At 36.7% G+C, this 8,798-nt stretch overlaps 1 pseudogene; it reads left to right on the top strand.

Moving 5' to 3' along the window:
* Window positions 1-8,149: 8,149 nt before the first annotated feature.
* Window positions 8,150-8,544, top strand: LOC118898575 (annotated as a pseudogene).
* Window positions 8,545-8,798: the final 254 nt, after the last annotated feature.

Raw genomic sequence — 8,798 nt, 5'->3', positions numbered from 1 at the left:
ACAGACAAGGAGGGGAAAAAAGAACAGAGAAAAAAAAAAGGCCTTGGAGTTACCAGTAGGAATATAGAAAATATTTGTTGATTCAAACTTTCCCCCATAAATTTCTCAATACTTTCACATAGCTTTAGCAGTGCGTTAACTTTATGCTGATTGTTGATTTCTTTTTCTGAGCTCTTTTGGAGAGTTCATACGAATTTTAGGGAGGTGGCAAGGGAAGAAAGAGCTATCTTTATATTCCTAAGGCCTTCTACCCTGCAAGGTAAGAATTAAATGGATCAGTTTCATATGTCTCCAAATTATTGCTTAATTAATAGTCTAAAACTGAATACTGTGTATTACCTAACTGTTATACAGAGCTTGCTTAAATGCTTCATTCAACTCTCAAACTTTGGAAGATCAACTAATTTTAAGGTCTACATCAGAAAAATTTGAGTCAGAATATAGAAATTTTAGTAGTGTGGCTAGAATATAAAATATTGGTGATACAAAAAACATTAAACTAAAAGATATTACAGTTATGTGTTTTGCTTTGTCATTCTGGCTACTTTCTCCACTGAGTTTAATTAAGTTTGCCCTCGTCTTTTTGTTTTTTAAAGGATTGCCCATTACACTCTTTTCTTCCTCTATGTTTCAGTGGTTCACATGACTAACTCTCATGAAAATCTAAATTACAGATTTTGTCACAAGTCCAGTTACAAACAAATGGAAGGCTGTGACCAATACGTGGGGTATATTTCTTTCGCAGGTGATAGTGAGACGAAAGCAGAATAGGAAGTGTCTATTCAGACTAACCAATTTCTTGCTAACTTCTTGGAGACACTGTTTGGAATTTCAGGGTATTCTTGATAGCCTTTTATCTATGCTTTTTTCCATACGTCTATGTTTAAAAACAAAGACAATTTGCATTGATTGGATGAGTAATACTTGTTTTCCTTGTCTACTTATAATTCTCTTAAAACAAACTTTAGACTATAAAAGCAATTGAAAAGAAATAACTCCCCAGCAGTGGACTTCAAACAAGAAAGTTACTCTCCTAGAATAGCATTTCTCACATTGGATTCACTGGTCTCTAAGAAGGCATAGAAGGTAAACGTATCATGCAAAAACTATTTTGTAGGTTATTATGTTTGGGAAATGGTGCCCTGGTATAATTGATGGGTTAAACAAAATATGCTTAATAAATTCCTATTCAAGGTGTAGGTGAAAGGAGTCTCCTAAGGAGAGGAATTGTCTCACACACTGGAATCTAGGCTTTGCATTTAACTGCAGAGAAGATTGTCCAGAGAATAAGGATATAAGTAGAATGATTCATGATCGTGCTTAACCTTACAAGTTAAAACACAACACATTTGAATGGTGATAGTTGTCAAAGTTTTTGATAGCTCTTGATAGTTGTCAAGGCTTTTGTAACTACTTCCACTATTTCAGTAAATGCAATTTACCCAAGATGTTATGAGGTATACAGAAAAACAGAAATTCTGACCTCATTATAAGATGACTTCTTATTATAATTTGAGTGTTCAAGACCTTATTTTAAAAGAAGATGAGATCATAGGGCTAACCATCCACTTCTCTAGTTTATTGTTAAATCTAAGCAAAGACGGTGGTTTTGCCCCTCTGGTCTTATTCTTGTTTTATTTTCTGTGTTGACATACCACTGAACAACCTTTACGATGTGTCATCTGGAGCTACATTTATACAGCTGGCATTAGGAACTGGAGAGAAAAAAGAGTAATAGCTTAATTTGATTATCACTTTCAAAGGTTCTATTAAATCATATAGGCACTTATTGATAAGCAGAATTTTTCTTTGCATTGACTCATGTTTGTGGGGAGTTAACAAAGTTTTTTCTAATACTGTATTTGCAGGTGGGCGTGTACGTGTGGGTATGGGTGTATGTGCACATATGTACATACAAGCTGTGACTTCAGAATGACCCCTCTTCTTTTGCCCCATTTTATTCTTCTATGCTTTTATGGTAGGTGTAGAATTTCTACCCCTCATGGCAAAATTATGTACTCTTCTTAGCATGTTTTGGACCTTGATTAATATTTATTGTATCTCCAAGGTATTTTTCAGTAGCATAGAATGATTATTATTTTGAAATATTGTTAATATCTTTTGCTGAAACACTGCAATTCATAACTGTAATAAATCGCAATGCAATTCATTGCCCCCTTCAATGCCCCTCCAAAAAATCTAAAATTAGTTCACAGTTTTTTCTTTTTGTCATATGTATAGTCCCATATGTTCATATAGACGATCAAAAGTTACTCATTTGATCCAATGACAGCAAAGGTAAACCCACAACTGTGCTCCAAAGGGGAAAATATGATTATTAAGTAAGTAATTTTCTCGGGAGGTAAATATACATTCTAACATATGGCCTTGCTGACATTTAGTTAGCTTTAGCCTTTGGTGTTCATCTTTCTTTTAATTATTTTTATTCTAAAAAATCAGGTTAGAGGAACCAAAATAAAGTTCTTTGGCAGATAGGAATCCTGTTTACTTTCCAACTCTGAACTCAGCAGGTTAAGTAATTGGGCTACAGAAAAGTTCCTCCATTTCTATTTCCAGCTGGTGATACACAAAAGGCAGGAAGTTATCTCATTAATGGGGCACCAGCTTTATGCAAATTATGGTAACAAAAAGGCTTCCCTTCATACTTTTTCATAAATTACCTAATAAAGTGGGAATAAATGGCCATATTCAAGAGCCTTTGTTGTATTTTTAGCACAAGACTCTTTCTGTTACTGCAAATATGACTAAATGCGCCTTGCTCAAAAGGGGTGTTTATGAAATAAGGCCACTCAAAAGCTTTTATTTCTTAACAGCCTTCAGTTACTTTTATGGCACAAAATTAACATAATTAGTCACAGAGAATAGATGACATAAGCAGCGTGCCATGCACAAAAGGGGGAAGCAGTATCTAAGGAAGGTATTTTAAGAGATCAAAAATTTTCAAAGTGCTTAATACTAGAAGGTCCTTTTTATTTGTGCACAGCCTTAAGATACTTTTTTTTTTTTTAACTCCGTGAAATTCACATAATGAGACGCAGTAGACAGATGACATTAGCGATGTGCCATTAGAAAGAGGTCAGTTTCCTCTGAAAGATAGTCACTGTTCCTGCTCGTCATTAATTTGCAGCTTCAAAGCACTGAGCATATGATAGCCTGGCATGTTAAGCAAGTTGCAGTTATCTTTAAATAACCATTTTTTCCAGTTATTAGAAGCTAAAGTTTTTAAACTACTGACTGAAAGCAAAATTAAAGCACGCAGCAGTGTAAGAGGAAAAAAAAAAGGAAAAGAAAGAAACGCTGGAAGAAGATTAGGAAAAGAAAATCAAATATATTTTAAAAATGAAATTGCTGGTGGTTTTCCCTGGAGGTGACCCGCTTTAACTTCAGTGCTAGAATTTCGGGGTTAGTGATAGGCCTTGAAGATTGGAGCGCTAGCTAGCAAATGGAACAAGTGGGGATTTTTGTTTTCTGAGTCCTTATTATGGCACATATTACAAGGCTAAAAAGGGCTCCACGAGGTAGGAGCATGAAAAAGGTTAAGAGCATGTGGGTTCATCTTACATGGGTACTGATCAAATAAAAGTGCATTGAGAAATAGATCAGATTATCTTATTTTAAAGTGAAGATCAGTGAGATTTCTCTGGTTTGGTTTGTGAAAAAAATCACAGAAGAGAACACAGAAAACTAAAGTATTGAGACTTTGAATTCATCTGAGTTCAAATCTGTTATGACAAGACTTTTACTTTTAAATAATTCCTTTTTTGCATCAAAATACATGAATATGGCACAACATTCATAATATTCACAAAGACTTACAGACTCTTACACTTTACATTCCCTTGGAGTCTATTTTTGGCATTGAATTTCTAGAAGTATTTCATAGGATTTAGCTGCTTTCAAAACATTCTGATTTATAACTTCAATCCCCCCACCCAAAGTAAAGTTCAGTCACCAAAATCTCCGGTGTGCACGTGATGACTGACTTTCTGCAGTATACTTAGCTTGTGTGTCAGTGAGTGGCAAGGCCGAAAAGCATCACATGAATAGGTATTAGCAAGAAAATAGCAAACAACATTGGTGAACATTTTGGAACTATTGAAACAAAATGCTTATTTTTAGGTCATCAATAAATAAGGAAAAAATGGTGGCTATCATATGATGTTTTCACATTTGCAGTGACGTTTTTCTATTAGGAGTGTTATTTTTAAACATGGTCTAGATTGGTGGAGTTGCATCTTTTCAGTGCTTGAATTACCCGGTGCTGGGCAGGGCTGGGGAAGATGGCCTGGGGCATTGTTCCACGCTGCTGAGGAGAGGAAGCAGAGGCCGAGACCCAGGCTGATGCTGGAGCTACGGTGGCCTTACACGACGAGGGCCATGGCAGGCTGAACCAGCAACACTTATGGAGGAGTTCTGATATGAAAATCATGGATTAAGGAAGAGTAAAACAAACTGCACCTCTTCCTTCCATAAAACAAATGTGATTTTACACTGCAAAACTTGCTTTTAACATTGTTTAACTTCCATTTAGTTAAACTTTCTTTTTCATAGCATAGTTCTCAAATAATCTAGCTGCTTCTCTTCTAGCAACTTGTAGGTAATGTATTAATGCTAGGGAAACACCCTGAGGTACCCCTCAAGTAACTTATAGTGAAGGAAGCAATATCAACAGACACACTGAGAAGAGTTTGACGCTGCAAAAATAGAGAAGCTGTGACTATTTCTGTCTTTGTGCATCAAAGAAAGTATCATTGAAGTGTAACTAGAAATTCACTTAGAGTGACAAAACTGAGAAGCTCAAACAAGGGAGCCTGAAAGGGCAAGGGCCATGCAGGGCAGGGCTAGTCCTCCACTGATGGGATTGGAGGCTTAATCAATGAGAGATGTAGGATATGCCTACCTAGGAAGTTTGAAAACAGTGGTAACAGCTGAAAAAGTGAAACATTTCAAATTTAATTCTTATTTTAAAACAGCATCTTATACAAATTCAGGCTGACTTGGACTGCCTTTTGGTAGTACTTTAGATTCAGAGAGGAAATAATGATAACCACCTCTACCTTTTTAAAGTACTTCCTGTGTGTTGGACTCTGTAATGTGTGCTTTGCATAGATTCGACATTTAACCCTCTCAACAATTCTATGAAGTAAATATTTTTATCCCTGTTTTTCAGATGAGAAAACTGAAGCTCAGACAGATTAACTGACTTGCCCAACATCACAGAGTTTAGGAAATACCAGCTGGATTCAAACTCATATATTTTTTTTTTTTCGGCTGCTCTGCGTGGCTTCTTGTGGGATCTTAGTTCCCCGACCAGGGAAAGTGCCAGTCTTAACCACTGGACTGCCAGGGAATTCCCTCCAACTCAATTCTGAATGAAAATGAACTTTTCATTATACTATACATAGAAACTGTACATATAAGTAATAGATTAGAATCCATCTTCTTCCACTAACTCGCAAGGAATGCCCTCAAGGATCTGAGTATGAATGATTAGAGAGGACACATGGATAGTATAATATTGAAATTTTCAGAGACTTACTTATTAATAGTGTTCACATTTAGCTTTTAATGGTTTAAAATGCTATATGTATTTGTAAATAAAATTGATATAGATTTTCCTTTAAGAATCTCTAGCTATAAAATAATAGACAATATATATAAATGGCAAAAAATAAACAAAAACAATCAAGCATCCAACCAAATACATATCTGCAATGTAGAGTAACTGAAGAAAAATGTCCATCGAGTTCAAATGCTATAGCTTCCTTTTTGTCACTGTTTCTTTCCAATGAAAAATGCTGTAGAGTAATTTTATGTGTTTAGCTACATAAAAGAAGCAACGATGGTTAATACTACACTTTTTCTTACAAAATGGATTCCATCTGCTTTTATTAAGGAGAATAGTTAGAGTAGAATGAGATACTTAGTAATCTAGCTGGTCTAGGTAAGGTCTAGTTCACTTTAATTAAAAAGCTGAATTTCTAAGGAATTGCATGTATATAGACACACTGAGAGCACCTTACATTTTACGCTTAACCTTTTATTTTAATCCTGACGCTTTCTATATTGTTATTTTAAGTACATGTTAATAATATGCAAACTGATGCTTTGAAAATTCTCTGAGATGTGGTTAATGAAGAGAAACTGCACCATAAATTGCATCCAAAATATGCAGTCCATGCAGATGTAATTTTTCTTGAACTACAGTATTTTGCAATAAACATTTTTCAGCTTGTTTGGATTTATTCTCTATTGTTTATAAGAAGTACCATCAGGCACTACTGCATGAAAGAACTACATATAGTAACAGGCAATCTTAGTTTAACAAGATCCTTTGGATAAAAATAGATTTCAGATCTATCTCCTGCCAGCGGAATGCAAATTCCGATGAAACTACACACTAGTGTTTTTCATAATTTAAAGTTCATCACATGGTATAATGCACTTGCTCACTTTCCCCTGAGTTCTGTCAGAGGAGGCAGAGGGCTATGCCATTTTATGATCACTAGAGACCGAATGTTCTACAAGGTATTCTGGGAACTGTAGTTAACCGAGAACATTTTTCTTTCAAGTGCATTTGTTAAAACAATGCCCAAAAGAGACATGGTACTCCGGCGACTGTCAGTGTTTCTATGATAAACCCTGCATTTTTCAAAAGGTCGTAACTAGCAATTTGGCCATTGCTAAATGGCACCATCTGTAGTTTAGCCTGCAGGTTTGCACAACCCGAGATGCTGTCACCCTTTTGGAAAGTCTGTCTTTCAAAGAACTCGTGTAAGCCTAGGTTAAGAAAGACATGAAGATAGTTGGTCTTTTCACTGATTTTCATTTCAAGCTGAATTATCAAGCAAAAAGACGATGTGCTTGGAGTGCATGGGAGCGATTGTTTATCTCACAATGGGTTATTTTACACTTCTCCTTGTTTTACTTCCACGTTATATTATTATCATTTGGGAATGGGTGGGAAGGTTGCCAGGAAGGAAATAAGAAAATACTATGAGTCTATCTTTTGCTAGAAGAAATAAGTATTCTTTGGATCATAGACTATCCCAGGAGGCAGAAACTAAAATCTTGCAGGAGACAGGTGTTTATGGTAGATGGGGCTCTGGCTACCCGGGGAGCTGCACGCAGCTAAAATGAGCAGCCTGTGTACAGCTCTAGCAGATGGCTGCCGTGCCCCTTGTTGCAAGCTGGCCTATATTTTTTCAAAAAAACTCAGAATTATGGATTTTTCTTACAATATTAAATGTATCAAGTGCCTTAATTTTTAAACGCTGGCATCGTGTTCAATTTTAAAATAAATTTGTTATTTATTTTGTGCAAGTCAGACAAAACACTTCTCTCGACCAGATTTGGCCAAGCCACCTCGATTTGATACCTATGTTCTAATCTTGCATCTTCACACCAGTAAAGCGCCAATGCCTTCTTAAAAATGAGCAATATGGGCTTCCCTGGTGGCGCAGTGGTTGAGAATCTGCCTGCCAATGCAGGGGACACGGGTTCAAGCCCTGGTCTGGGAAGATCCCACATGCCGCAGAGCAACTAGGCCCGTGAGCCACAACTACTGAGCCTGTGCGTCTGGAGCTTGTGCTCCGCAACAAGAGAGGCCGCAATAGTGAGAGGCCTGCGCACCGCGATGGAGAGTGGCCCCCGTTTGCCGCAACTACAGAAAGCCCTCGCACAGAAACGAAGACCCAACACAGCCAAAAAGAAATAAATTAATTAATTTTTTTAAAAAATGAGCAATAAATGCAGAAAAGGTAAAAAGTTAGAAAAATAAAACTTGATATTTTTTGGTTCGTCTGTTTCTGTGTTTCAAATGGACTGATTATATTGAAATTATTTTAATAACTTTTCTAAACTTTTTAATTCCTTTTCAAAACATATTTCTGTAACTTGTGTGCTCACACTCTGACTTCATAGGTCATCAGTACTTTTCTACTTATTTTACGATTTTGTTTTGTTTTGTATTTTTTTTTGAAGTAGACCAAAATTCATGCATCAGAAATGATTATGGAAGGAGCTGGGAGGTGACTGCCGGCCGCGTGCCACCGCTGCAGATGGAAGTAGATTCCAGGGCCGGAAGCACCACAGCGTAGGGAGCCCTCCAGGTGACCAAAGCCAAATAATGTCAATAGCTCGTTCATCCATCCATGCCAAATGGGGGTCGTGGGGAAGATGATTGGGACAGCAATGCAAAAAACTGCTAAAGTGAGAGTGACCAGACTTGTTCTGGATCCCTATTTATTAAAGTATTTTAATAAGCGAAAAACCTACTTTGCTCACGAAACTCTCCAGCAGTGCACCAATGGGGATACTGTGCTTCTCAAAGCTTTACCTGTCCCGCGAACAAAGTATGTGAAGCATGAACTGGCTGAGATCATTTTCAAAGTTGGATAAGTCATAAATCCAGTGACCGGAAAGGGCTGTGCGGTAATCGCCTACCTGGAGAGTCCAGTTGGTCTGGAAACCACCCACCTAACCAAAAACCTGGAAAAACTCGATCTCTCTTCAACACAGTGAAGGAGGATTAGAAGACGGAGCCAAAGGGAAGGATTTCTAAGTTTGCTTTACGGAAAAAATTTTCTAAATTTCCTCACAAACCATCCAGTTTCTCTTCTGGTATTTATGAAATAGCTAAAAGTAAATGAAGTAAAGGCCTTGTTATAATTTTTCATTAAAAAGACATGATTAGGGAAGAATTAATATCATTAAACCTAAATAAAGCTAAGTAGCAAAATAATGAATGAATGTATATTTATTTGTGAAAAGGTTAT

The sequence above is a fragment of the Balaenoptera musculus genome, chromosome 7, assembly GCF_009873245.2.
Source record: "Balaenoptera musculus isolate JJ_BM4_2016_0621 chromosome 7, mBalMus1.pri.v3, whole genome shotgun sequence".
Lineage (NCBI taxonomy): Eukaryota > Metazoa > Chordata > Mammalia > Artiodactyla > Balaenopteridae > Balaenoptera > Balaenoptera musculus.
This window is presented reverse-complemented; position numbering and strand designations above follow the sequence as displayed.